The sequence below is a fragment of the Gymnogyps californianus genome, chromosome 1 (assembly GCF_018139145.2).
Source record: "Gymnogyps californianus isolate 813 chromosome 1, ASM1813914v2, whole genome shotgun sequence".
Taxonomy (NCBI): Eukaryota; Metazoa; Chordata; class Aves; order Accipitriformes; family Cathartidae; genus Gymnogyps; species Gymnogyps californianus.
This window is the reverse complement of record NC_059471.1, coordinates 156,577,339-156,593,516: the sequence shown is the minus strand read 5'-3', so window position 1 is coordinate 156,593,516 and position 16,178 is coordinate 156,577,339. Positions and strand designations below refer to the sequence as shown.

General features: G+C 35.8%; 1 protein-coding gene across 1 annotated transcript in view; it reads left to right on the top strand.

Annotated features, from left to right (window-relative positions):
• The window catches only part of IGF1 (insulin like growth factor 1), a 47,795-nt gene that overhangs the window by 4,603 nt on the left and 27,014 nt on the right, over positions 1–16,178 (top strand). The window lies entirely within an intron of this gene.

Genomic DNA, 16,178 nt, shown 5'->3' with positions numbered 1-16,178 from the left:
CTAAATTTTTCCATGTACTCCATTGGAGCTTGCAACTGCTATAAGCAAGCTTAGAAATGATCAAACCAGGCTGCTGAGTATGACTAGTATCCTCTGTCCTGGAGATCCCCAAGTCTTCAGTGACCGTGAAGTCTCAGTAAAGAATAAAGCTGTGCCTGTGTTCAGCCTCTCTGAGTTTCTGACAGATTTTCCTTCTCAGACATGTTATTGTTTTTAACCACTTTCCAGCTGCTGCTATTCCACCTGCTATATTACTGCTTTCTGCTGACCTGCCACTGAAAGTAAATGAATGAAAGCACATACTAGACCCAAGACATTCATGAGGCAGAACTGCATGTACCTGTTATGTCAGACTACTCGTAAACAGTTTAAGTACAAATTGTATGATATTTCAAAACACACTAAGCTTCAACATCTGGTTTGAAAAAAAGAAAATCTGGAAGGCAGCAAGCAGAAAGTTACCACATTCAAGTATCCACATGCTTCAGCAGTTAAATACAGGTGAAGGAAAATTCATGCATGGTGAGATAATAAAGATTAACACCAGTACAGAAAGCAGATAAAATTGTCTGCAATAGTGTGGATATATTAGTACTCCAATAACTTTTTGCAGCAAGACCTACACTTTGGAACTGAACATCACAATATTTTTCCTTCTCTGTGATTTAGATTGTGCAAAGCTGGAGTAGTTAGATAAGTAACTCTTTTATCTTGGTGCCTTCTTACAAGTGCTGTCAAGATCAAGAAATACACAACTTGTAAATAATAGAAATCTATTTCTAATTTTCAGCTATTTGCTGCTCAAATGACAAAGTTAATGAAACTTTTAGCTAGAAATATATTCATTCTTAATTCATTCATTAATATATTTAGTCAAAACATGCAAGAATTTGTGCTTTTAAAGCCTCTGAAGCTAGTGTTTACTTTTAATAATAATATGTGCTTGTCTGAACTTCTTGTCTGAAGTTACCTCTCCTTCAGGGCCTCAGTTACCTTTCCAAACAAGAATCTAACAAAGAAAAGGAAATATGGGGTGGTTAGGCTATAAAGAGAAGAAATTAACTGAAGGGGTTTTCTTCTGTTTATTTGTATATTCTTTGTGAGGTCTGGCTTTTTTTTTTTTTTTTTTTTTTACTTTTATAATCCTCATTTTTTCCTAATAATTCTTGCTTTCTAAGCTATCACTTCTGTTTTTTCTGATCTTACCCGCCCCATTCCTATTTATTTATATTCATGGAGTTATTGCTTTCAATATTTTTCTCCTTGCTTGCAATAAAAATAGAAATCCAGATTCTCGCACCTTTAATTTACAGAAAATCCTAATTTCTTCAACATACAAGCTGCAAACGTTTTCACTGTCTTCTTGGCACTTTCTATTAAAGTTTACCTTTGAGACTGGGAGCCTTAGTTTCATATATGCAAAGTAATTCACTAAAGAACCCTTCCTTTCTGTATTTAACACTGTAGCTATTGTTAGTGAGCATCTGCTCTAGGGTGCTGTTTAACTTAGTATTCTGGTGCTAAACACAATATTAAAAATACTAGAATCTCTCATAAAGGAATTTATATTTTTCTACCAACTCTTTATGTGTTCATTTGAACACCAAAATCTGTTACATTTATCAGCAGCTGAGTTAGTTACACTTAAGGGGCTATTTGAGTGTCCTACAAATACTTTCTCTTCATGGCTGGAAGGAACGTAAAGGAAAACTTTCATCTCCCCCTCCTGTTTCTGCACCAGAAAACAATGAGACAATATACTGCATCCTTAGAACAGCATAGCAATTTATTTTTACTGTGCATGTATCTTAGGCATTTTCCCAGTCATTCCTCTCCCGGTAAAGTGTTTGCTGCTTGTTCAGAGAACTATCACACTTGCTTACCACAAGAGTGGCTGTTACCGCCAAGCAATCAGACTTACTGTTATGTGTACTATTTGTGTTCCTCAAGGTAAGAGGACATGTGAAACGCTATCATCAGCAATAACTCTCTTTGTTTTCAATTATCTCAGTTAGTCTAAGGTTGCACAATCTGTTTCAAATCTCTACATTCCCTAAGCTAGATCATCCTTACTTTAAAATACCAGGATGGGTTTCTGAAGTTTTAAAGGAGATCTTTACCCTTGCAATCTTGAGTTTTATCTGCTGTCAGTAACGACTTTCTCTATAGTTTGTTGTTTTCCTACATTCTGAGTTTTCACTTGAAATAATGTAACTGTTGACACCATAAGGATCTAGCTTATTTTGTATGGAAGGCTGTGGAAGGTTTTACTAATGAATGACTACTTTGTTTTAGGAAAGTCTTGCGCTGTTGTAATCAACAGACTGCAACTGCAACATTCAACAGGAATTTTATGAAGTTGGTACATGGCCCTTGGATGCTAAGTAATGGGTGTCCTCTATCTGACTACTTCTGATTCATGAGGCAGCAATTTAATCTGTTTTAGCCTTCTTCCTTTTATTTGTTAGTGTTTAATCTAAAATATAGAACTATAGAAAAGTAAGTCCAGTAACATTGGTAAAACAACTTGAGGTCCTCATATCAAACGTACTACAGAACGCAGCATGTTATTGGAAGTTAAAAATGTTGCTCCATTTCTTGGGACTTTTTAAGAATGCCACATCATTTGCAGACACAAAAATCCAGTGAACTTTTTTCTTTTAGTGTGAAGAGGATGTCAATTTAAATTGTATTTTAAGCCTTCTATTCTCATACTCTGGTTCCTTTAAATAAAGTATAATCAATGGTAACGTTTGCCTTTAACTTACACAGGAAATAGCTGTGAGGGAAGGTTTTTCTTCCATCATTCTGTATGTCACTAGAGACTCCAAATATAAAGAATACCTTTTGGCTGAGGTGGAACTCCTGGTTCAGATTCAAGGTCAAAGCTTCTGACTGTTCCTTGGGAGTTGTGGGTGGAAATGAAGATAGAAATAATTGAGTTACTTTCTGTTGAAACTCGGTACTCCACAACCACAAGGTTATATCTACAGCTAGGACTAGAAGAAAAAAATTTTCTTTATATAGTCTACTCTGCCTAACTTCCTAGCTATAAAAGGAAATTCTTTACAGCTTCTGAAGAGATGCCCCAGCTGCTTACCACACACAAAGAAAAGTATTGACTTCAAGAGGAAGTCAAATGTGGTTTCTACCACTCCCTTTCTTCATGAGGTAGACTGGCAAGGAGCATTTATAAAGTTTTTTTAGGGGAGAACACTGCACAAATCCCAAAATAGAGCATCTGCTTTTTCCCTTGGTCACATTTAACCCCAGCCAGCAGTGGCTACTTCTTGGACAGCTTTTTCTCTCCCATGATTCACCAGTGAAGAGGAGTTTGTTGCCGCCTTTTATCTAGCAACACCTCTCCAGCAGAACTTCTGCTGCTCAAGTTCCTGTGTGCTAGCTTATGTTAGGAGAAGCCAACAAACAGAGAGTGTGGCCACAGCTACACAAGTGGCTACACTTAGACACAACTCTTCTCAATTAATGTTTCTTTAGTCTCAAAAACTCTGGATTCAACAGTCATGAAGCAAAGTGGGATGGCTGCTATGTTCACTTGAATTTTAATGCCTAGAAAGGTCTACTATGCCACTGGTACTACAAAACAATGCTGAGGGCAGAGAATGTTGGAAAAACTGAAAGGACAAATTACAGGAAACTTACAGGAGCGATAGCCCAGGAGGGGGGAAATTTTGCTTGAAATAGTCTAGTCATCACAGGAATTTACTTTGTAGATTAATTAAAAAAAAAAGGTTTTTTTTTTCTTTATACAAGTTGAATTTGATGGACAATCATTCATTCTTGCTCATGTTGTTTCCTGAGGACTATTACTACCATGAGAAAGGAAAGCAAATGTAGTTTGCTCTAAGGAGGAAATGCTATATTCTTCTTTATCTAGTTTCTTCTCCTTTGAAAATATACCTTTTCCTTTTCCAATAAATGGATACCAGTTTGGCTAACAATACAGATGAATGCCAATAAAGAAATAGCTTGCTTATTTCCTTAGATACTTTTGGTCATTCTAATTTCTAAAGCCCAAGTTAGATGGCAATACTTATTCAAAGCCATGGCAATCAATTTCATGAATTAAAAACCCACCTTTTCTCTGTTAAAAAAACTGCTTTGGGCTTATGGTGAATCTTCTGAAGCATCACTTGTATAGAAAAGAAGGAGCTGAATTTAGATACCAGACACAATGGAGTTCCTCTGATATTCTTCAGAGAATGGAGAATAATCTGGCACATGCTTCCATATGTAAAAGAGTGAATCTCATAAAAGACAGGCTTTTCTGGTATCCAGCCTAACGCACCTTGTGTCAATTGCTTTGTGCAGAATCATTACAGATTTTTACTACATTTTTTTCCACTAAGACAATCAGAATTGTGTGCTGTCCTTGGGAATATCCCCAGCTGTGCGCAGCATAAGACTATTGGTTTATAATCATCAGAAAATCAGGATAAGACAGCGAACATAATCTTGGGTCATCAGAGCTGTCATCAGATCTCATTGCTTTGTAGAACTAAGGTGTATATGGAAGAATTGCTGCCTTACAAAGGAGGAAATAAGGGGCATAGCAATAGGCAATTACGTTTTGCTTCTTCCATTTCCCTTTAGTTAACAGCTTCTTGTTTACTTCAGGAAGTCTGCTTTTAAGATGTTATTAAAGTTTCTAGGCCTGTCAAACCTATCAACATAATTACAAGAGATGGCATGGCACTCAGTTCTTTAACTACTCCATACCTGTAGGAGCTATGAGTCATTAGCTCCTCTCTGTGTCCCTGACTGAAAGGAATGTTAATGTTAACAAACCCAGGAGAGGCGTACTGAAAAGCTGCTGTGGAGACACACAGCCTGTGGTGTCAGTGACAGTCATACAAATCTTTGCAAAGAAATGCTGGTCATCTTGGCTATGTTCACACAGCAAGATGTGAGAGTGTTTTTACGTTCTTTGGTCTGGCTACATGCCCCATTTGTGTCCAAATCCTGTATCCATGGAAGATCTGAATGTATTCCTCAATCTTTATCCCCAGGTTCCTTAATTCTTACAGGAAAGCTAGCCTAGAAAGGAGCTAAGATGTGCTTTAGCCAGGTCTGCAGGGTCAGTGCTCAGGAAACCAGGACTATAGGCACAGTTATTGATATACCTCTGTAAGAAAAAAGACAGCTCTGGCTTCTGGAATGGTATCACTGTATAGTCAAATAACTGATACATAAGTTTGGTGTGTGCTCTGTTGCCCCTGGCAGTAATCATTGAGGAAGTTCTCTGAAAATAAGCCAGTCGTTGAAAGAATTTCGTCCTTTTTTACCACATTAAGAAAGGCTAGGGAGTGTTCATAAAAGCTAACCCTAGTTTAGTGAGGTTAATCTTCTTAAGTTACCTCTTTAATAACAGAGGGAGGTTCTGCCTTCTTTCTCCATGGATCACACAGTGAGTCTAGGAGGATTTAGCCTCTAAAACACACTAAATTTAGACTCTGCAAACAGGTCTCCTCTACAGCTAGTTCTCAGGTCACCAAGGATTTCATAATTTTTCAACCTTTTCATTCAGAGGGACTGTAGTAGTAATGATAATTTTAATGAGGTGACTGGAAGCAAACCCTTGATCAAAATTTCAGCAAGAAACATTTCTGTAAAAATTGTCTACTACCAAAACCAAATAAGTTCAATTTATATGTGTCCTTATTAGTTGTTAGATGTTAGAGATGCTAATGCTTGTTATAACGTTTGCCTTTATCTATGCACTAGACCAAGTTTCAAATTTGGTCTCAAATAGCAGAAAGCTGTTATTTGACATTTGATTCCCTAACTGCTATATGTGTATTTAATACATTGTTTAGTCTCATGTTGGATAAAGTGACTCAAAGAAGCACTTGGCAAGATCAGCATTAATTCTTGGCATAGCTGTCCCTCTTACTTTTCCACTGAATCTTAAATACCAAGAAAAACCCTTCACTGACTACAATTCTGGCATATGCTTTATGCAATTGGCCAAAACCTTTGCATATGGACCTCTTCATTTGTTCTGGTATTAATAATGCATTTGCAATATTTGATCAACAGCACCAAGAGTCACAAAGCAAATTATTCAGTTTAGCAGAACCACACAGTCTCTTAATTAAAACTTTTTTGCATTAACTACTTGAGCATGTAGGGCAATCTATACAGAGTGCTTATTCAAAGAAGGAAGTTCATACAGCCATTTCTCTAGAGCTTATTCAGCACTTTAGCTCTTATGCATGTTTCAAACCCTCTCACATCACTGAAAATCAAATAGAGCCGTTTTCATTTCAGAGCTTTGCTAAAAAGGGATGGATCTGAACCATACCCAAATGTCAGTATTTCCCTATGATACAAGCTTAATTGTTCAAAAATATGACAACAAATGAAAGGGGTAACCAACAGTTAAGTCATTTCTCAGTCTAGAAATCAAGACAAAAGAAATAACACAAATGTATACTTATTGAAGAATTTATGCTAAAATTATCTCTGGTAATAACCACAGGAACTTCCATGTCAAAAAGAAGAAAAAGCCATTAATTCATACTTTCTTTGTGGTGCATTTAATGCAAAATCACTATGCAAGATATAGCCTAAGTACTAGGTCCAATTGTTAAGTTATGACACGCATATTTCATGTTTGCATCAGTGAATGAGGTTCTGAGAACAAGAATTTTAACACATCCGTAGCTTTTGGAGGGGCATACCCTATACTGACCAGTGGGTCACTCCAACTTATAGAAAATTTTGCATTGTCACTGTAAGTAAAAGTTTAAAAAAATTGAACCCAGTTAAATACCAAATGCCTATTTCAACTGAAAGGCTGTACCTTAGGCACTGGTTAACATACAACTTTCAGAATAATAGGATAAATTGCTTTTCTTACTTTATCAAAGCAAGAAAAGTCAAATGTTATCTTCTTTTCACACTTCTTTAAGTATTACACAAATTACATAGGTGAGCTTATCTTGTCAATTATACCATCTGAGCAACTTTTAGCTTAAATTTCTGATTGCCTCTCCAATGACAATTCCTGGTAAATTGGTTTGGAATTCCTTTGAAAACTGCTTTGAATTCCTTAGTAAACTTAAATTCCTACAAAATCAGACACAAGTCTGAGATACTTGCTGTATTTTTTGATTGAATCCGATGTACAGTCAAATTTAATATGTTTTCAATGTTCTTGCTCTTACAAGACAGAGTGGAAGTTGTTTGCTTACCTCATGGTAAATCCTTTGCTAGTGAAAACTGGAATAGCTTCTTTTTATCAAAGAAACAATTTAGGGCTCATCTCTCTTTTTTTTTTTTCCTGAGTCTACAGCATATTTATATATTTCCCATCTTACTTTTGAAATTCAGCTGTGATCCCAGTTTTCCTGTCTATGTAATATAACTGTTCTAGAGTAAGAGAATGCCTCCAGAGAGCAGACCCTTCTGCTTCCGTATGTGCCCATAAAAGTGTGGAAGTAGGGAAAGAGTGTCCTGTTAAAGCACTTCCATTAGGAAATTATGGCTCATGCCCAAACCTGAAATTATATTAATTTTTTTGATACAGAACTATTTGTTTATAGTGTTTGTGTCTTTGTGTGTTGAGCAGAAATTTACACAAGGCTGAGTATGCAGAAAAAAGAAGGGACCATTCTCACTCAATCCAGCTCAGTGAACAAAACTGTTTTCTTTCTGAAAATAAATATTCTAGCAATACTTATTAACTATTTCTATCTCCAAACAAGCAAGCACTTAAGTAACACCCCGAGCTCCTATAAACAACAACTTCTAAGGAAAGTAAACACTACTGAAAATCGTTTTGACTTCAAAAGAATGTTAATTAACAGCTATATCCTACTAAGGCAATGGATAAAGCTTAAATTACGTACACAAACTCTGTATTTCACAAGAAGTCTGTATTCTAAAGAATATATTTAAATGTATGGCTTATGCAAAGGTAGAAAAAGTGTAAGTGTTGTGGGGAAAATCGTAGAGAAGATGTTGTTATGGTTGTGGATCTGAAAAGATGAGTATGTTCCTAATTAGCTTCGATGACTGTGTAGTACTATGTATAATAAATCCAATTTACAACAGAGGGATTTTTTCAGACTTGCGTTAACTATACTGAAGGTTTGTTTTACCTCAGCCCCATCAAAATGACTGGATAAGAGCTTCTACTATTATAATGAAATTTTTACAACTTCTTTCTGCAAGTCTTCATTGATTACTTTAGGTTACATGAAAGCTAATGAGGATATCTATTTTAGGTTAACATAGCAGGTGTAAATTGAATACATTTCATACCTTGAAACTTCTGTAGACAAGCAAAATGTAATAATTTGTTTCTACATCCCCTGAATTCCTGAATTACTAGTCAACAGGTCTTCCATGAAAAAACTTAGTTTTTCCTACGTATTTCAAGTTTTATGTTTCTTTCCATTAAAGTTTCCAGCCTTTCACAGACATATTTAGTTTGGCAGGAAGAATCTGGTGACTCATAGACTGAAGAGATTTGAGAGCAAGCTACTGAAAATGTATCTAATTTCTTCTAGTGTAATTTGGGAGCAAGCTACTGATAGTATGTCTAATTTTGCTAGTTTAATCAGATGTATTATTGGCAAATACATGTCCTGAATAAAAGCCATGTTTATTCCTGAAATATATAGCTAAGATTAAATGCAAAAACACCATATATATTTGCTTTTAGAAAACTTCTGTTTTTTCTAATTGTTTCTGTCATTTTACTCTAAATCAATGGGCACTGAATGAAAACAGAGGTACTACTGAAATAATTTGCATTATGACCCTACTTATATTTTGGAATTCAGTAATATCTAAGTATTCCTTACTAATGTTTTTTGGTGGGTTTTGGGTTTTTTTTTTTTTCTTCTTTTTTTCAAGGGAGGATAGAGGTGTAGGAAGAATAGGTGATGTTATTGTACCTCCACAATTCATATAGAGAAGGATAGATGTATTAGAAAAGCTCTCATTTGTATTTTATGTTGTTGACTGTATTGTTTCTTTCACCTCTTTTCAGATAAAAGACTTTTAAATTCAGTTCTTTCTAGACAGACAATCTGTGACAAACATTTTCATTTATCCGTGTACAGACTGAACCTTCTGAATGACAAAGGTTAAACAGAGCTTGATCCAATATACACAAGGAGATTCTGTTTCAGATTCATTCTATCTGCTTTTGGTCACTTAAATGAGGTATCTGAGTTAGGAGCCTACTCAAGCTCATTTTACAGTCAGTGAGAGGAGTAAGAAATTTTCAGAGCTCTCATTAAGTTCTGAATATCCTGTAGGACATACTTTTCCTTCTCCACTAAATTAAGCAAGGAAGCTATGGTAACTGTATCCTTAAGTTAGTTGAGTAAGGACCCTCCATTAAGAGCCTAAATCTCGGTGGGATGAATCTATTTAAAACCACACAGTGAACTTCAGTGTGGAGCTAAGGATGCATTCATACAGACCACATTTCAGATGAAAGCAAATCCAAGCTTATTGTAGCTGCCATGGTATAATACAGTTAAGCAAAGACCCAGTATGTACCTTATGCAGGTAACACCAGTTAGAGTTGCTCCTTTGGCCTTTAAGAACTCCCAGGCCTTAGTCTGACTAAGTGTGAATCCTGTTGGAGAAAGCACTCCACTCTGAGATAGTAACAACAGAAGGGAAAAGCTTTTCTATCTTTTCTTTCTTGATATAATAGATAGAATATACTCTTACATGCCATAATAAGTAACACTCCTTCATGTTTTATTCCTGCATAATGAGACAAGGTGTACTTATCCATGCATAAATAATGAAGCACTTTTTTACACTGCTGTTCACACAGATTCATTTCTATTCCTATGAAAATACATGGCCCAGCAGCTTTTTAAGAAATTGAGACAATAATAATATTTAAAACCCAAAGTGACATCTAAATATCAGGTGTCATTAAAGAAGCATTTTCTCCATTAGAATGCGGTGCCATAAAGTAACATCATGGAGAAAGGACACAGAATGATGCTCAAGTACAGTTTTGAGACACTCATTGATAGAACAGGCATACAGTTTTGAGATACTCAGGCAATTTGAAGATTTAAAAAATAGCTACTGCTGACCTAATGAGCTCATCTATAAAAGCAATAACATGACCGAAATAAGATAGAACCCCGCCTGAGGTTGTTAACCGTTCCTCGCTTCAGTTCCTCCCTTCGTCCAAGGCAATATAGAAACAGTACGGAACCACTTCAAAGATAACCGCATTCCATGATCTTCTCTGAAGTGATCCCTTTGCAGGGAACAGTAATTGCAGTAGTTAAAATTTCCAAACCAGCTGTGGGGGGGGGTAGGAACTGTACTTTAGGTTGTTCAGATCTTGACAAACCTTTCTCAGTAAATGTATTGTTTTGAAGCAGCCAGAGTACAGCACTAAAAACCAGAAAGGATTATTTATATTTGCTATGAATAAATATATATACAATTTAGCTTATTTCAGGCTACTCATAATATTGTGCATTGTACAATGCACATTACAATGTACAATACATTCCCAGTTGGTCTGGCTTGAGGGAAATAGGGTAGAAATGAGGGTAATGTTTCCACAACGTTCTCTCACTTCACAGTTATGTATTGACTTCTGCATTTAAAAGTCATGAAGGGTGATCTTGTATGAGATACCTGAATGATTTTCATACACTTGTAGAGTTCCACCACTATTTCAGGAATTAGATACAGTAGACTTAATATAGCTATCCCATGATACAATCATTTCAAAAGGTGGAGTGGTCAAGATAATATGGTCATTCAAAAAATAATAGGAAGATATTTTTGTAGAATTTGACCCTTACCTTTTTGCAAACAATGGAATGAAATTCTGCAACTGCAGCTCTAATGGCATTAAGTCAACTACTATAATTTTTGTTACATAGTCATCTTATTTTAGTTTTTGAAAGCAGTAGCAGTTGATGCAATAAAAGACAACTATTTCCTGTTATCACTAAGATGAAGACTAATAAAATGAGCAGAATTCATAAGTGGTGATATTCTTATTGTCTGCTGCTCTTTTCAAATAGAAATTTATACTCTGATATGAAACAGATGAAGCTCAGATCTGCAAAAAAAGCAAAACTTTTTTAATAAATCAAGCTTGAACCCCCCCCCATCGAGAATCAAATAACCTGCAACAATTTTGAATGTGAAACGATTATCTTTGAATTATGAAACAGGCGGGAGTGCCCTTGCTAGGTTTTTTGAGGATATAATATTTTAAAAAGTGTATGTCTACACTTTCATACAGCAGAGAGAAGAGAGACATTGTCAAGGAAAAACTGATATTTAGTATAATAAAGAAGGGACAAAGATGATACCAAAGAAGGGGAAAATAGTGACGTTAATAATCCAGGCTGGCCCTGTCCAGGAGTTTCTTCACTTCATAATCCACAATCAGGAGTCCATGGATACTTACTCAAGGTTATCTATTAACTTCAGTTGGCTTTGGCTCAGTGCACTGAGGATAGTGTCAGTTAATTTGAGAAATTCTCTATGCTCACTAAAGAAAACATTGATCATTGATTTTCCTAGGTCTTTTGGCCATAAGTATCATTGCACCACAAATATTTTCCCTTGACTGGATTCCCACTGGTTTCTAACTAGTCATCTGTTTTTCCTAAGAACTACCAGCTGAACTTCTGATATTTTTCCTTCTGTATTATAAATATAGCAAATAGAGGCTCTTTTGAGCAACCAATAGATACTACTTGTGCCTGATTTGAAAAGGGTATATGTACATCAAAAAAAACCTCATTTTTAACATTCATTCAAACCAATCTGAAAGGTTTGTAGTGTAATTTTAAAGTTCATCTACCATTCATGGTACAAACTGTTACAAATTATCAATTCTTCATACATAAGTGTTTGCCAAAGTGCCTAAATTGGTCTTGATTTTGTGGCAGCTAGATGGCTACATCTAAAAGACTGAACACTAACTTTTTAGAAGTGTTAATCTATTTTCAAAAATTAGTACAAGTCTCATGAAAAGTCAGTGAGACCTTGGAGGCTCCTAAAGGCATATAAGGCAGATTTTCAATGTTTTTTAGGCACTGAAGAGGCAGATGGACACTCAAGAGATTTTTTCAAAAGCAGTCATATATCTAATTGCCACTGAAATCAATGATAGGTGGTCCTAGGCAGTTGTTTTTTTTTTTTAAATCCTTCTAGGCATATGCCTGTGTTTTTAGTCACCTTGGTATCTTTGGAAATACAAGTCAGAGTCCTTATCTACTTGTCTAAATTTTGCTTATGGACCTTATTGACTACTTGTGAAAAAGCTATCACTATTAAAAGCTCTTTAAAATAAGAATTGGCATAATGACTTGGCTTCCTCTCTGACGTTAAACATACTAATACGCTTAGTATGAAATCTTCTTATTTCTAGCATAAATATGTGAGGCATCAGACGAAAGCTAATAATTTCCCAAGTGAGCTAAAAATAATGAAGGCTGAATTTGAATAAATATTCTAAGAGGCATTCTGGAACAGACAGTGGTTAATAAGTACAGTAAATGCTACCTTTCTACTAACCTCATTTGTAAGATGCCAAATCCTAAACATGGACCACAAACAATACAGAATAAAGATTGAACATGAGAAAAATTATAAAATTGCAGGAAGTTGGAGACAATGCATATTTTATTGTTTTCTTTGTCTTCTGACCAGAAAAATAGAATTAAAAATCTCTCAAACTTCTTTAGGATATCTTATTTTGGAGTTTCATGTACTTGTGACTTAGACCTAGTCTCCACTGCAATGAGACCATCTGACAGCACCTAAATTTACTGCAATAATTCTAAATACATTGTAATATAAGGAGTAAGACAATCTGCAGGTTTTATTAAAAAGTATTAGTTTGTGTAATGACAAATAATGCAGGAATGTCTGAATTAAACACATTTTTTAAACATGTGCTGTAACTCAAACAGAAGAGCTTAATGAAAGAACCAGTGACTTAAGCTGTGGTCTTAAGTATCCCTTAAAATCTGGGAATATTAGCCTTAATTTTGGTCACAGGCCAATCAGTTTTACCTTATGATATAGTCCATCACTAAATGATTACAGTCTTTAACAAAAAATTGTATCCATAGTTATGCAGGATGCACCTTTCTTGGGAGAAGGAAAAAATCATTCAAAAATTTATTCTGTCTTCACTATGTAATGGGTGGGCTCATGCCCTGTTGACTTGCAAGATCCAAATATTGCAGACAATAAGAATTAATATTTTCCTCGTAAACTCCTCTAGAGTGCTCATCATAGAAGTATTTCATTGCAGCACTCGGACAAATACATTATACCCTACATTTTCCCAGGAAATAATCTGTTTCTCTGAGCATTTGTAAGTCTTTTTGCCCTAGTAATTGCATATCCAACTGGAGATGGCAAGGATTTTTTTGCAAAGTGGTTTTAACATTTCTGCTAGCACTTTGTACATTCAAAACAGAATACAAATGTCAATCAATTTAACCTAGAGATACAGTGAAGTAATACCTTCCTTTTATACAGGGGAAACTGAAGCAAAAAGGCAAAAGCAGATTTTAAAACATGCAGCTGCAAGTGTGCTGCTTGCTCAAAAGCAGCTTCAGCGTATACCCTATCCTACCTGAGCTAACAAAGTACTTTTGCCAAGAGAGCTGGAAACAAAAGCAATGTAATCTTCCTCTGGTTTTGTTCAAATCTAAGCACCTTTCCAAAGAATCATTAGCCTCTTTCTGCTTTCATTCGAGCGACAGAAATTACCTCATCCTTGCGAGCTGCAGAAATTCCAGAGCAGCTGCTGTGCAGGGCAGCAGCAAAGCACTGACCAGGAATAGTTTTTGTTGCCAAGTGGCTAGTGATAAATAGAATTCAGTTCAGAATCATTTAAAATTTTAAATGATTGAAATCTCTTGGTCAAGAGATCTGATTTTAGATGAAAAGGTTAAAAACAATTAAGAAAGAACATAAAAACATTTATTTTCCTTTTCAGTTAATGAAGGATCTCATGAAAGATGGGACAGGAAAGCCCTATATCTGTTCACGAAAAGTTCCTGAAGTACTATGGTTGTGTAAACACCTCTCAGAGTTGCATGCTAAACCTTCAGCTGGAATAAGTAATTTCCTATCTTCAGTAATGACAACATAAATTAGGCTTACCCATTCATGGGTAGTCAATTGAAACTACCAACTGGATGAGAATTCATTCAAGCAATTTTATGATGTGTTAGCAGAGACCACCAGTGCATTTCTCAAGTCACTATAAAAACATAATGTTTTTCACATACCAAGCTTTGTTGGCAATGGACAGTAATCTACTAAATAAAAAGCCACTTTATATGTCAATTTGTTTTTTTTCCTGCTTTCCCCACTCTGCATCACCATATTGTATGCAACACTTGGAAAACTGTTTGTTCTGAACAACCTAAACAGATAAATACGATTTTGTTGGTCGAGTCCATCCTAACTGTCCTTAATTGGACTTTTTTCAGACAAAGGAACTGATAGGCTATCATTGCCATATTACCAGTATAGATTGATAATATTTTGATAAAGTTTTCATTTTGCTGTTTCCCTATAGTCTCAGGAGATGGAGAGATGTCTCGGAAAACTAAGACCTAATTTGTATCAACAGTAGATTGTTTTCTTGCTGGAACAACTACAATCACAGAAAATTTGTGGCTGAAATAGGCAGTTGAAATCTGAAAGTCCCATTGTTTCTTATTTTGAGCCAGTACAGAAAATCCACCTTTTCTTTGAACTACCTCTACCTCTTCAGTTTGCGTTATATCCTCGTGCAGTGTTGAAAACAGAGTCGTAATGCTGCTTTAAAGTACTGCTTTGAATTCTTTTTAGACACATTTAAACTATAGTACTTTAGCTGATGGCCGCTTGATTTCAGTGCAGCCACTGAGAAAGCAAGCAATCCAATGACCCCAAGTTCACTGAGATTGCTGGAAAATAAAAACAAGGGTTTGGAAGGCCAGTGCTTCAACCCATAAAGAAATATATTGAATACTTCAAAAGATATAAAATTCTTAGAACTGTTGGACAGGCTTCTGTGTGTGAACTTTCCTGTCCAAGTGGCATTGCTAAATACCATGGCACCAATCAGAGGGCTGACATCATGTTGTTGTGTAACTCATAACCATAGCAATGTCACTTTTTAAAACGCATTATATGTGTATTCAGCAGCTTAAAATCTCAACTGTGTCAGATGTTAAATAAAGTACAATTCAGGAGATTTATTTTGAAATATGAGCTCTTTATTTTTTTTATAAGGGGAAAAGAAAATGTAAAGCTTGTTAAGCCAATGTTAACACTGGAAGCTTGGATTCAGACAACAGACATAGTAAGAACAGGTTTCATCACCAATATAACTCATAGTGATATAGTCTGGTAAGAGAGCTAATCCTGATCATTTTAATGGACGACAATAAACTTGAGCTTCTACATTACAAATGGGCCATGATGCACCTAAACGTATGCAGTCGATAAATAGCATAGTACTGCCAAATTGCTGAGTAAATGGTCTATCTATCAGTCCAAGTTAACTTAGTATAGGTTAGGCCTGACAACTGTAAGCAATGGTGAACAGCATGTAACAGAAACTGGGAATGTAATCCTTCTCTCCTTTTCCTCAAACCTACGCACCCTTCCAAAGAATCATTAACCTCTGTCTGCTCTCACTGGAGTAACAGAAACTGCCTTATTCTTGTGAGCTGCAGAAATTCCAGAGCAGCTGTTGTGCAGGGCAGCAGCAAAGCACTGACCAGGAATAGTTCTTGTTGCCAAGTGGCTGCTAATAAACAGAATTCAGTATTGCCAGATACTAGTAAAGGGAATGACACATAACCTTTGCCTCAAGTGACATGCGGTGGGGAGCATCTGGTGTTATCTGTTACCTGTCCTTTTAGAATATCAGTATATTGGAGCTGTAAACCAGAGGCACTATGTTGGACTGATTGTCCCTTTATGTGATCATAGTCATCAGCAGTGGTGTAATGTAGCCATTGCCCTCATGATAATCCACTGAGGAGACCAGTAACACTGTCTTTATGATGCATAAAAATATGAAATAAAGGCTTAATATACCCCATAGGCTGCATTCTATTCAATGAGTTTTGAAGCTATGCTTTCACAAGATAAGGGATGATATGTCCCTTACAACACCG